Here is a 14,478-nt window from a genome sequence, read left to right as displayed (position 1 = left end):
GCTGAGCAGGGAGCCCAATGCGGGACTCGATCCCAGGACCCTGGGATCATGACCTAAGCCAAAGGCAGATGCTTAACCATCTGAGCCACCCAGGCACCCCTATATTAACCATTTTAAAAACAACAATAAAAGGAAGTTCCCACCGGTGATGGTAAATTTTGTGTGCCAATTTGGCTATGCCACAGTACCCAGATGTTTAGTCAAACATGATTCTAGATGTTTCCGTAAAGGTATTTTTTTTAATGAGACTAACTTTAAATAGGCAGATTTTGATTAAAGAAAATTAACATCCATAATGTAGATGGGTCTCATTCAATCAGTTGAAAGCAACAGAAAAAACCTGACCTCCTTCAAGAGCAGGAGAGGCCTGGCGGGGGACTGCCTTTGGACTCAACACTGCAATATCAACTCTTCCATGGGTCTCCAGCCTGCTGCAGGGTTGGGATCTACCACACCCACAATGGTGTAAGCCATTTCCTTAAAGTCTCTCTCTTTCTCCCAATATATATTTATATACATCGTATTGGTTCTGTCCTCTGTAGAATCCTGGCCATTATACCACCCATGAGCTTAATGATAAACATCCCCAGCACCTTTGAAGTCCAATGTGTGCTCCTCCCTGGTCATGCTGTCCTTTGTGATTTTTTTCTCCTGGTACAGTAATCACCCCTTAACTGAGATTTTGCTTTCCGTGGTTTCAGTGACCGGTGGTTAACCGTGGTCCAGTAGCAGAAGATCCTCCTGATATATGGTCAGAAGGTCAATAGTAGCCTGACACTACATCATAGTGCCTATATCATTCACCTCACTTCATCTCCTCACGTAGCATTTTATCATTTCACGTCATCACAGGGAAAAGAAGGGTGAGCACGTACAAGAAGACTGTGAGAGAGAGACCACATTCACACAACTGGTATTACAGCATATTATAATTCTATTTTATTATTAGTTATGGTTGTTAACCTCTTACTGTGCCTAACTTATAAATTGAACATTATTGTAGGTCTGTATATATAGGGAAAAACATGGTATACATAGGCTTCAATACTATTGGTGCTTCCAGGATCTCAGAAGACACCCCAGATAAAGAAGGGGAGGCTACTGTAATGGAGATACCTGATCAGCAAAATCACTCAGAGAAGAGGTTTGGCACTTCACCCAGTAGATGGCAGGAATGTCACTACATTCGACATGGAAATTTGCACTGGGCTTAGTGAAGCACCTAACTCAAATGGAGTGAAGTCAGGTCCTGTCACCATTTAAGTCATGTATCATCTGTCAGACCAAAAATACAGCACCTAGGATTCTGCTCATCAGCCTGCCCAGGGCAAGGCTCTTCTGGAGAGCTCAGGACCCTCTGAGTGACCCCATTACTGCAGAGCAATAACATTTCCTACCAGCCACACAACCTCCATTGCGGAACGGAGCTCTGTTCCTTCTCATTTTTCTTAATAGGGAGGATTTGACCTTGCAAAGACTCTTGAATGTATCCCTTCCTTCCCACACCACTACTGGATCCTTGCTTCAGGCCTTTCTTCCATCTCTCTCACACTTCAGTGTCTATTCTGTCCAGTGTCTTTAGTTTATCATGGTACAGGACTGACCACAACTCTTTTGCTCAAAACCTTCACAGTGGAGTCCTAATACTCTTTCTCTCCTTCCCTACTCTGCACTGGTCTCACAAAAAGTAAACAATTCTCAAATGTGCCAAATACTCCAATGTATTTGTGTTTTTCTTCTTATTTATCTGTAGTTTTGTATTTGGCCAGAGGCCTTTCCTTTATTTTTCCATCATTTCTACACATATCAGAAGCCCCACTCAAGTGACAACCCCATATGAAACTTTTGCTAGTTCCCCTATCCCATGAGAAAAACTAATTCTCTGTCTTTTATACTCCATAACTCCTGTTTCATACCTCTATAGTAAACATTGTGGTATTAGCATTTCACAAACTGGTATTAAGGTACTGTGGTGATACTTGAGGGGAATGGTCATTCTAAATGAAAAACGTGCTCTCCTTAGAGTCATCCAACCCCTACAAGGATTAAGATTTTTGCGAGGCCAATCAGATTGGCCTGGAATTTCCTCCTAAAATAACTAAATCCCAAGTTCTTCCTAGCTCTCCCATGCCAGTAAGCTCCTGGTATGCTGCCCCACTAGCTTACCAGACCTACCTAGTCATGGCTGAACCCCAGCTCTGGCCACAGCAGAGCCTGGTAGGGAAACAGGAAGGAGAACTAGGAGTAGCAAGTGTAGAGAGAAGGGCACGCTGCTTTGGAGGTGCCAAGATGACATTGCTATCAGGAGGAGGAGGTGGTTGGTGGACAATTGGAAATGCAGAGCTGCAGCTAGCTCAGTAGAAGGCAGAAAGTTTAGAAGTCTTCAGGCTAGAGACCATAACTAAATCATGAAATGAACGAGCAGTCCTTGGAAGATTACCTATACTTAAGGTAAAAAAGAAAGGACAAGAGTCTTTTTAAAAAAATTTTTTTATTTAAAAAATTAAAAAGAAGAAGAGAACCAGGAAGAACCCCAGCACTCCCCAAGAGAGGAGTTCCCAGTAGCTGGGAGTGGTCATCAAAGTCAGTTGCAACAATGGAGAATGAGAGAGAAACCACTAAATTTGACAACTGGAATTGGGACCAGTGATAAGTTCAGGGGAGAAAAGAGAATGAAATGAGATTGCAGAGGCTTACCGAGTCAGCAAGTGATTAAGATATGTTCCAGTGAATTTCAGTAATGTGGTAAGGAGAGAGAGGAAACCGTAGTTTGATCTGAAACAATAGCAAGATCAAAAGAAAGACTTCTCTATCATTTCCCCTTCTTTCTTTTCATGAACCTCCTTTCTTCTCTCTCTCCCTCCCTTCCTACCTTCTTTCTCCTCTTCCTTCTTCTTGGTGTGGAGAATATATGAATTCTTCTCTAAATTAAATAATTGTAGGTTGAGGGGAGGAATTCAGGGAAGAGAAACAGAGTAATGATATAAAGAGGCAGTAACTGATAACATAAGGCCGTGAAAGGGGCAAGAGCCGGTGGCCAGAGATCTCAACTTCAGAGAGAAATGAACTTTCAAGAAGGGAGGACGGCTTACATAGAAATGCAGGAATGGAGAGAGAGTGAGAGAGAGGGGGAATAATGAGATGTACACATCATGGTGCTTGGATCCATCTCAGCATGCTGTGTACTCACTTCTAGTGAGTGAAGGTGGTGAGCCCAGGCTGAGATTGTTTGGTCCTGGCACCTGGTGGATGCTCAGTAAGTGTTTGTCAGAAGAGGAGGGCTTGGCTAAGAATGATAAGAAACCACCCAGCAATAAACAGAAGGTTTGCTTACCAAGAGTGTGGACTCCATTAACTAAAGTTTTCAAGTAGCTTATTATCATAACATTCTCCTGCTAACACAATCTGGAAACATAAGGGGCCGAAACAGCTGGGAAAGTCTCTGCAGGGTTGGGAATTGACTAGGTGCGCTGGTGGTAGGAAAAAGTTGTAGAGGGTTGACTATGATCACACAGGACACACTTGAAATATGGAGCCAGAAATGTCAAACCATTGTAGAGATGGCCAAACTAATCAGATCAAAGCCTCCAGTATCCTGTGAGAATCTCCATGCTAGTCACATGAATACGACCTGTAAATCCCAAATGGGATAGCTGTCCCACCTCCAGAATGTGTCCTGCATCTGAAACACTCTTACCCTTATTCACCCTTCATTTGGCTGACTTCTCCTCATCCTTCACACTTCAGTTTGCTCCAACTTTGGCTGACAAGAGGATCGAGTGAGGCAATAGATGTAACCCACTTAGAATAGTGCCTAACAGAAAGGTTTTACTAACACTCAGTAAATGTCAAGGAAAGAAAAAAAGAAAAAAAAACCATAATGATATTACTAAAATGAGGGTTCATTTATAAGACATAAACTCTTACTGCTTGAGGCATTGACCCCTCCTTTTTTTGTCCAGAAATTAGTCAGGAAGCCAATCCTGGGAAGCATCCTCATCTGTGCTTGAGTCACACTCTGTTAAAAAGTACAGAGAAAAAGAAATGGTTGTTTATGAATCATAAAAAGTCAGCTTGTGTGTCACGTTAGGAAACACTGTTATATGTAAAATATTTTGAGGCAAACAAAAAAAACCCATTGTTTCATGTGTTCTGTGCTAAAGCAGTGACCTGGAGGCACCTGGGTGGTGCAGATGGTTGAGAACCCGACTCTTGGTTGCGGCTTAGGTCATGATCTCAGGGTCATGGGATCGAGCCCTGAGTAGGTCTCTGCGCTCAGCACGGAGTCTGCTTAAGACTCTCTCTCTGCCGTTCCACACCGCTCTCTCGTGAGCTCTTGCTCTCTCTCTCAAATAAATAATTAAATCTTAAAAAAATAAATAAATAAAGCAGTGACCTGAAAGAATGAATGTTGCTTTTTCACATATATAAGTGGATAAGAAGTATTGATGGCCATGGGAAGAATCATACTTACTGTTTTATAAAAATGTTTCCTGATAAATTCTTAGTCCATTGCTGCCATGCTAATCTTTGAGTATGTTTAAGAAAAGAGAGGAAAATAGAAGTCAGTGGATTAATAAACTATCACTTATTAAGTACCCATTATTTACTTTATACAGTGATAAGCACTGTGTAAAGCAGCTATATGAGTTGGTGTAATTTTGATAACACTATGGTAGATATTATTGGATTCATTTTACCTAGGGGGCTTAGAGATGGTACCCTAGATCATTAATCTAAAAATATACAGAGCTAAAATTTAAAGCCAGGTCAAACTAGGCACTTGACTACTATGCCATGTTTCCTACTGGGAATTAATTATGAAGCCATTAGTATTGAGATACTAATTACAAATAATTTTCCAGTTGGAAAAGATGAAATTTCCTTACATCTATATTATATACTTTGAATATTAGTTTAAAAACTTCATCAGATGATAGATACATTATATGAATTATAATGAAGTACATATATTAAGTTTCGCAATGACTGTATAGATTAATAATCACACTTTGGTAGCTAATGTGTTAAAGATTTTATGGATTTTTGATTTTTTCTTTTTTTGTTAATAAAGTGGAAATAACCCTCAGGAGAAAAGTTAGATATTAGAGGAACATTTGCAAAAACAAACTGAAGGCCACTTCAATGGTGGCTATTTGCAATGACATTCATTAAGCATTAATTTTTAAAACCTGATGGGATATATTTAAATCATAAATGGGGTACACGCTCCTTTCCTTGTCAAATGATACAGACACGAACAGAAAGCTAATAATGTCCTCTCACTCTTCCATCCTTCCCCTTTGAGTAAACAATTTTTGTGTGTATCTTACTACATATTTTCTATATTTATATAAAAATATACAAATATATAAAGAATATATCAGGATAAGTTATATTACCAAATGTTTCACCTTATTCGGCTACTGCATTTTAAAATTTATATATTATGCAGATTTTTCTCTAAGACAGTAATTTAAATCTCAGCCAGAGATCCTCAACCCTTGCAGATTAGCTTGAAAGAAAAAATTGTCAGAGCCCCATTCCCAGAGATTCCAGCTTAATTGACCTGGGTGGAGCCTTGGCATCCAGCTCCCCAGTTGACTGATGTGTACCTAGTTAGAACCACTGATTTAAGCAATCCAAACAGGCTGCAAATACCAGCTGCCTGCTTGAATTGTCCTGGTATGCATCCTCCCAGGAAGGCCTTCCATTGAGATTACAGCATCAGTGCTGATTGGGGAAACTCTGGGAGGCTTTTCTTAAATTTAAAGTCTCCTCAAGAAGGTTGGCTATCAGGTAGAAAATTTGTTTAATCTTAAATCATTTTAGGGACACTCACATGACTGCAAGAAATGCTACCAAGGCCAGCAATTCAGAGGCCACATAAATGACAGTCTGCTCTATGAAGCTGGATTTATTCCCAGAGTTGCTAAACTCTGTAGAGATTTGCCCTTGCCTGCAGAAGGAGGTTTCCAGATTCAGCCATCACAGGAAGCCACACCCAGAACTTGTTTCTCCCCTCTGGGAGACGCACCTTCTTAGTGGGTGCAGGAACTTGTTTGGCCTCTCCAGCCTGGTCTGGGAGAGTTTGCAAGCCTCCCAAGTGGATGCATGAGTTTGCCATGGAGAGCTCTTCACTGTTAGTGAAACATTTGTATGATCCTTTAGTTTCCTTCACTTTTCGATACATATATGAGAAACATTTGAGAAAACATAAGATGTACAAAAGAATTGTGGAGGTTTGGGGATAAAACGATTGGCAGCCAGCGATTAATAGGTTTAGATCTGAATTATTGCCATTATTGGTTCTGTCTTTTCCTAATTCCCTTTCCTTTCTCAAAGCACTTAGTTGGTCAGAAGTTTTGAGAGACCGGATGGGTTGCTGGAATTTATTTTGAAGAAAACAATTTTTTTAAAGCCCTGAGTTTTAAGCTAACAGACCATGGCAGGTATATGAACAGAGCACATTGCACTGAGTGAGGGAAGGGCTGGGGGCGGGGGCGGGGGGGGGGGGGGTTGTAGGAAAGACCAAAATTGTGGCCTTCTCCATTTCTTTCCCAGTATAAAACGATGATATTAAATGTTTAGATTTGATCCCTTTCCCCTCCAAAAAATAACTGCCAAGCCTTTCAAGGCTAGGTAAGTGGCTGGGGTGGGACTATAAAGGCCCCGGACCACCCGGGTATCTCCACCCGACAGACAGGGAGCCGTGTGCCCAGCCGCCGCTAGGAAGCCGGTCTCCTCCAGGCCCCGCCCCCTACGTCACGGGAGGCGGGGCGGCGGGCGATTGGCTGTTCTCGGAAGCACGGCGGCTCCGGAGCCCGGCCGGGAGGGGAGGAGGAGGAGGAGCTGGTGGTTTGGCTCCGGCTCCGGCAGTGGAGTTTGGGGGCCGTCTTCTGAGAATTGATTCCCATTTCCACCCCCACGCCCGCCTCCGCAAAAGCAAATGGCTGGCGTAGAAGCATAACCCGCCTCCACTCCGGATTTGTGCTTGGTTTTTCTTTTGCACCTTGAGAGTGGCGATCGTCGTGCTGTGATGTGTGCCGAGGGAAGAACTGGTAAGGGTGAACGTGCGAAACCCTTGGACTGTCTTCTGTTTTACTTCTCACCCTTCTCCTCGCTCCCTTCCCCTCTTCCTCTCCCGCTTCCCCAAAAACTGCTTTCAGGTTTGATGAAGTGCCTCAAAAGTAGATGTTAGGGCTGTTGTTGAATTTGGAGGGGGAAAAAAAGGAGAAACACACCATTTTCAGTCACTTGATCTTGATTTCAAAGGAGGAATTATTTTATCTGTTCTTAAAGCTGGGATTTGTGAAAAGATAAATTATGCGCACACACACTTGTCACCTCATTGTGAAATGGAACAGTTTAAGGCAATTTTGGCTTTGTCTCAAAGGAAACGAAGAGGATGGGGGTTGAAGTTTTAGCCCAGTAAATAAACCGGGTTTGTTCCTTAGGAAGGAAAAGGTGCTTGTGTTGGAGTTTGCTCAGAAATAGTTTTTAAAGGAGTGGGGCAGAAAAGCCCGCGTTCTTCCCCGCACACACTAACTTTGCAGAACTTAATAGTTTGGAGCATCCTTCCTCTTACATTATAAAACACAGTCATACTTTACTATGTACAGCAGAGAGACATCAGGTTGGTTAGTGAAACCCTCCAGTTTGGAGGGTCGAGCCTCTGTGCGTTTAACAAGGATCTATTTAAACTACCCTTAATTATAAGGGCATGCGAACCCAGCTGTTTAGAATGTTACCTCAATAAGACCACAAAGTTTCTTCCTGCTTCTTTTCCTGCTAGTTCTTTACAAGGAGAAAACAGTTCTATAGTCTGAGAGCAAGCCTCTGACTCTAATCAGCCTTGAAAGATTGATCCACAAGAATAGGGGCGGCTTATCCACCAACTGATTGCTGTATCAGAAAGCTCCAGAGGAGATAGTAATTTTTATACTGGGCTAGGTCAAATTTCTGTGAAGAGTACCATCATAAAAAAAAAGTCTTTGGCTTGTTAAGAGCAGACACGTGACACTGATCCCTGTAACACCTTAAACTCATTCAGTGCCCCAGTGTGAGCCTGCACTCCAAGCTACCCCAGGAGGTAATGTCTGCTCCTTCTAGACTCTTTTCTAGTCTCATTACAAATACATATTACATACCTACATTGAGATAGTTTGTTTTTATCAAAATGAGATCATACTGCATATATTGAAAAACAACTTGGCAACATTCAACAAGTTTTAGGGAGTTTAAAAAATGACACTAACTGCTAATTTAATGCCTGCCAAATTGTATTAAAAAATGGAGAACCTAAGCAGTCTAAAACAGGATTTCATAGGCGCCTGGGTGGTTCAGTTGGTTAAGCGTCTGTCTTTGGCTGAGGTCATGATCCCCCGTGTCCTGGGATCCAGCCCCATGTCAGGCTCCTTGCTCAACTTGGAATCTGCTTCTCCCTCTCCCTTTGCCCCTCCCCCTGCTCTTGCTCTCTCTCTCTAATAAAATATTTAAAAAAAAAAAACCCCAGGATTTCGGGAAGCTTGACCTTTGCATGGCAAGAACCAAATACTTTTGCAATACAATTACTTAGTGAACCTAAATAGAAATAGAGTAGGATATTTTTTATTTTGATATCAGTAAAATGAAGGAAATGACTCCTTGGTTAGACAAACTTCTTCGAATCACTTTTTTAAAATAAGGTAAAAAATGTTCATATATTGAAGGCTACAGTACATGTTTTAGTTATTGTCTGATCAGAAGTAGTCTTTTTTAATAAAGGAAAATCAAAGAAAATGCTAAAAGCAAGATCACTTGAGGATTCCCAAAACCCAACGCATTGGTGAACATAAATTTAATCTCTTGTCAGTGCTTGAAAAAAAAGGAGAATCTGTTCATCAACCCTTGGAGCAATAATGTGCATGCTGGATGCTATCACCATTCTTGGACCATAGTTAGAGCAGCCGAGCAGCTTTCCTTATTTCAGAAGAGGTTTGAAGTGAGCATACGTATTCGTGTAAAGACATTATTCCCTTCCTATTATCTAAGATGGACTTACTTCATTTCAGGAATCATCTTAGCCATAGAAACAACACTTTTCTTGGAACTAGTAGTACTTATTAGAGTAAGAAGTAACTGGTACTAGTTTCGTAGAAGAGTTGTGGCCTTCATGAAATCTTTATGCTTCTAAATGAAGGGTATATTCATGTAACGACTTGAGGTAATTATATGGGAAAATGTATTAAAACCTGTACATCTTTGCAGGCTTTGACTGGGTCTAGAAATATATACCAAGGAAGCCGTCTGAATTTTATAGGAAGATTTATAAATATGTTTATTACAGTGTTGTCTGTAATATGGAAAAAAAAAAAAACCAGAATAAAGCCCCCGGTAGCAAAATACTTAAATTAATGTACTTTATATCTATATTGATAAAATTCACTTGTGAAAATAGTTTTGAAAAAGTTTCGTGATTTAAAAAATCCTTGCAATGTTTTGAGTGAAAAAGCAAAATTTAACACTAAATTATCTTGAATGTGTAAAATATAATTTTGAAATATAAAATACCACTTTCTTAAATATTAAGCCCTTAGTACATGTCAGGCATTTTTCTAAATTAACAAACCTTGAACAACATTGAACAAGACTGTTCTATTTCCTGTTTGCCTACAAGTTCCTGTTTGTATCAATGGATATATTCACTGACATATATGAAAAAGAAACTGGATTTCTAGGTGGTAGAGTTACAGCTTTTTAAAAATATTTTCCCACATATTCCCAAATCTTCTACAACAACTGTTATTTTATAATCACAAAAATACTGTTTTGAAAAATATTGCCAAGAAATGCCAAAACTGAAATTAAAACTCTAAGGTCTACATTTTATATACTGGTAAGCCCTTTCAGAAGATACGATAAAACACAGTGAGACATAAATAGATATCCACATGAAAAATTATGCCCAATGAAAAATAGGCATAAATGGGCAATCACAAAAGAGAAAAATGGGCTTTTTTAAGGTTGGGATGTTTATTTTTTAAGGTTGGATGTTTATTTCCCTGTATTGGGAGAATACTCAGCATAGCAATAAGTTACCACATTTTTACACATCACATTAACTAACATGGAAAGGCAATCAAAATGTGTGAAGTTGTTGGGAAGGAAGACTTTTTCATGATATGGAAAAATCTTTGTGATAGGAATGAAAAGTTATAAATCTTACTTTTGAAAAAAATATCCAATCTATGCACAGAAACTAATTTATTGGTGGAGAATAAACCACATGTTAATGTTACTTATGTGTGGGTGATGGGGTTCTGGGTGATTTCTGTTTTTTCTCATGGTATTAATCTGTAGTTTCTAAAATTTTGACAGTTAAGTATATTTTAGTTATCAGGAAAAACAAGTCACTATCCTAATAAAGCAATTTGTCCTAGAACGAAGAGCACATAGGTGATACTCCCTTTCCCTTCTTGCATAAAGCCTCTGTAGTCTCTGTGTGGGTAGTCCCCTGTCAGATGTCATCATTGTTTCTGGATTATATTTGCTGGTGAGAACATTTGGATTATAAGGGAATCCCAAGATAAAACTTATTCTAGTCACATTCACTCTTCTGCCCCCAGCTGTTTTCTAAAATAATAAGCAGTGTTGGACTGATAAAAGCTTTATTCCTTTTCATTTCCTGTTGATCACATCTGCTTGGGGCCCAAGCCACTAGGCTTTAATTACACACTCCCTAATTTCTTTTTCTAAAATCTACTTACTCCATTCAAGGCCTTTCTGAATGAGGAAGAGGAAGGAATATGACTGTATTTAGGTTAGCAAAACAAATTTATAAAATTTCAACTCTTTATATAGGAAAGGTAATAAAATCAGAGTAGCTTCTGAGAAAGAAGGTGAAAATCAGTTTTAAATTATCCAAAAATTTTTGGGTGCCTGGGTGGCTCAGTCAGTTAAGTGCCTGCCTTTGGCTCAGGTGGTGATCCCAGAGTCCCAGGATGGAACACCATGTCTGTCTGGCTCCCTACTCAGCAGGGAGTCTGCTTCTCCTTCTGCCCCTCATCCCGCTTGTGCTTGTGTGTGTGCTTGCATGCTCTCTCAGATTTTTAAAAAATTATCCAAAAATGTTGTGACCTCTTTTTCTTCAAGTTATTGTTCTCATAATTAGCACTATTTAAAAACATTCTCATTTCCCTTATAGGCTATAACAATACACTGAAGGTTATAGTTAAAAAATCTTAATTTATAGGGGCGCCTGGGTGGCTCAGTCGTTATGCGTCTGCCTTCGGCTTAGGTCATGATCCCAGGGTCCTGGGATCGAGCCCCGCATCGGGCTCCCTGCTCGGCAGGAAGCCTGCTTCTCCCTCTCCCACTCCCCCTGCTTGTGTTCCCTCTCTTGCTGGGTCTCTCTTTGTCAAATAAATAAATAAAATCTTAAAAAAAAAAATCTTAATTTATAAATCCTTTCTTCACTAAAGTCTTTCCTAAAGAGGTGTTCTCATATTTTTACCACGAAGATTCTCTCTACTTACCTGTGATGTCCTTCAGCTAACAAATCAACATTTCTGCCTTGCCAGGTTAGAAAAATGCCTGCTTCTGAACTATTAACCATACTTTTAAGGTTCCTAAACCAGGGACTGAGAGAAAAGTGAAATGTTTTCAATAGGGCAATGGAATTTATTTGTTTGTTTGTTTATTTATTTTAGAGAGTGAGTGAGCACGGGGGTGGGGGGGAGAGAGTTTGGGGTCGGCAGGGGAATATGCAGAGGGAGAGGGAGAATCTCCAACAGCCTCCTGCTGAGTGTGGAGCCAGAAGTGGGGGGGGGGCTGGATTTCAGAACCCTGAGATCATGACCTGAGCCCAAACCAAGAGTCTGACACTTAACCTACTGAGCCACCCAGGTACCCCAGGAAAATGGAATTTTAATAATTCTTACTCAGAATCCCATATTGTCTTCCTTCTCTCTCAAATTGTAACATTTCATTTAAGCTAACCTAATGCAAAAGAGCAGGTATTGTGGTCCCCAGTGCCCAATTTGTCACACTTTTGCTTGCTTGATTTGGGTCATGGTTCAGATGGATCGGATGGTGGTAGGAACGTGTGGATAGAGTATGTGGTGTTAAGGATGTAGTATTGGTACTGGGCAGAGGACAGAAGGAATAGTGGGGAATCGGAGAGTCGTCCCTGCCAGGTTGTTATCGTGTTGCCCTTGCCAGCCACTGGTGCTGCTCTTGTCACAGGAGTGCACTCAGGTACCTTTGGAAATCTCTAATGATACCACTCCTTGTTCGGTTACTGGTCAACCGTGTTCTGAAGCATATTGCTCCTTTTTTCCAGTCTAGTCTCCCTACCTTTTCTCCCCCATTCCGATGTGTCTTTCAACTTCTTGCAAAGAAATTCTTTAAATGTCCATATCACACCCTCTCAAATGTCTTCAGTGATTTCCCATTTCCTTCAAACTAAGTATAAGTTCTTCATCTTAGTAAGAACTTACATGGTCCTAACATAGATTTCCATCTTAATTTCCCCTCACTTATTTTGTACTTGAAGCTCCAGCCATATTGAAGTACTCAGCAGTACTTAAATGAACACAGGGCTTTTCAGCCACCCAGACTTCATTCATAATATTTCCTTTTCTAAAATCTACAAATCTCTCCTCTCAGATTGTAGACATTTCGCAAAGCTCATTTAACATGCTCTCTCTCCCCAGAAGCCTCCCCTCCACTCCCTTTCTGTCTTCCAGCCTCAGGTCATGTCTTCTCATAGGACTTTCTGCTTTCTGAATTTTTATACTGTATGATTACACCAGTGTCATCTTTTTTTGTTGAATTGAGTATGTTGACCTGTTCTGGGCACTTTTATTCTTTTCCAACGTACCCAGCACGGTGCCTAAGAGAAGGTAAAATAAATGAACACTAGAAGGTAAGCTCCTAGGAGGCAGAGATTTTTGTCTGTTTTATTCTCTGACTTATTTTTGTTATCTGTAACATTGCCTGGCATATAGTAGAAGCTCAACAAACAATAGTTGAAAGATGAAGTTATTCAGCATATTAGGCACAGTGCATTATTTAATAAACCTCCTTACAAAACTTTGTGAGGTGGATGATGTTATTTTCATTTTACAGATGTGGAAACTGAGTCTCAGAGGGGCTAAGATCTTATGGTATGTGGCAGACTGTCAATCTGACCACTGATAAAGAAGTTATGTCTACATTATTCTGTCGTCTAGTAAGTGTGCAATAGCATTATGCCTAAAAAACAATGTAAATACCTTAACCAAAACAATGTACATACATTAATGCCTGTCTGTCTTAATTTAAAAATGCTTTATGGCTAAAAAATGCTAACTATTATCTGAGTTTTCAGTGAGTTGTAATCTTTTTGCTGGTGGAGGGTCTTGCCTCAGTGCTGATGGCTGCATCACTTGAACTTTTATCAGTATCACTTGAACTTTTAGAGCTTGTATTCTACTAGCTGCAGATGTATTTGTTGCTTTTTTTGAAAACAGCTAATTATATCATCACTTCTTATTTGAGATGAATATGTTTTAAAGGGTGGGTAGCACTGTGTTGATTATTGAAATTGGCCATTTATTATGAATCCATTTTATAATTCCAGTGAGCACCATTAACTTCTTAATACCATTTACAGTTTTCATTTGTCCCTTACTGGTGTTTATATACTATCCCGTGTAAGACCTACAGGCCTCAGGAACAGTTTAAATATATATGTTGAGACGATTTGAATTCGATCATACCTCGTTTTATTGCACTTTGCAGGTAATTGAATTTTTTACAAATTGAAGGTTTGCGGCAACCGTGTCGAACAAATCTATCAGTGCCATTTTTTTAACAGCAGTTGCTCACTTTGTGTCTGTGTGTCAATTGTAGTGATTCTTGCAATATTTCAAGCTTTTTCATTCTTATTACATAATTTCATTCTTATTATATTTGTTATGGTGATTAGTGATCAGTAGTTCCTGGAGATGGAATCTACTCCTGGTAAAGCTATTGTGAAGATTGCTGAAATGACAACAAAGGATTTAGAATATTACCTAACCTTAGTTGTTAGAGCAGTGGCGGGGTTTGAGAGGCTTGACTCCAATTTAAAAGAAGTTCTTTAGGTAAAATGCTGTCAAACAGCATCACATGCTACAGAGAAATCGTTTGTGAAAGGAAGAGTCAGTTGATGCAGCAAATGTTGTCTTATTTTAAGAAATGGCCACAGTCACCCTTAACCTTCAGCAACCACCGCCCCGATCAGTCAGCAGCCATCAGCACTGAGGCAAGACCCTCCACCAGCAAAAAGATTACAACTCGCTGAAAACTCAGATAATAGAATTTTTTAGCCATAAAGCACTTTTGAATTAAGACAGATAGGCATTAAGGTATGTACATTGTTTTGGTTAAGGTATTTACATTGTTTTTTAGGCATAATGCTATTGCACACTTACTAGACAACAGAATAATGTAGACATAACTTTTATATGCACT

General features: G+C 39.9%; 1 protein-coding gene across 5 annotated transcripts in view; it reads left to right on the top strand.

The window, feature by feature from the left end:
* The window catches only part of ATP10D (ATPase phospholipid transporting 10D (putative)), a 118,861-nt gene that overhangs the window by 12,306 nt on the left and 92,077 nt on the right, over positions 1-14,478 (top strand). For 2 of the 5 annotated variants that reach the window (XM_035005042.1, XM_035005040.1), the window contains exon 1: positions 6,872-7,061. The exons of 1 other annotated variant lie outside the window; for it this stretch is intronic. The gene's annotated coding sequence lies outside the window, so the exon portion shown is untranslated. Of the gene's footprint in view, positions 1-6,841; positions 7,062-14,478 lie in introns of those variants that run through there. 2 more of the 5 variants (XM_035005039.1, XM_035005038.1) reach the window with 2 other exon arrangements.

This window comes from Mirounga leonina, unplaced genomic scaffold (genome assembly GCF_011800145.1).
Source record: "Mirounga leonina isolate KUSES-001 unplaced genomic scaffold, KU_Mleo_1.0 Mir_129, whole genome shotgun sequence".
NCBI classification, from domain to species: domain Eukaryota; kingdom Metazoa; phylum Chordata; class Mammalia; order Carnivora; family Phocidae; genus Mirounga; species Mirounga leonina.
Note: the sequence above shows the minus strand (reverse complement) of the source record. Positions and strands in the feature narration are given on the sequence as shown.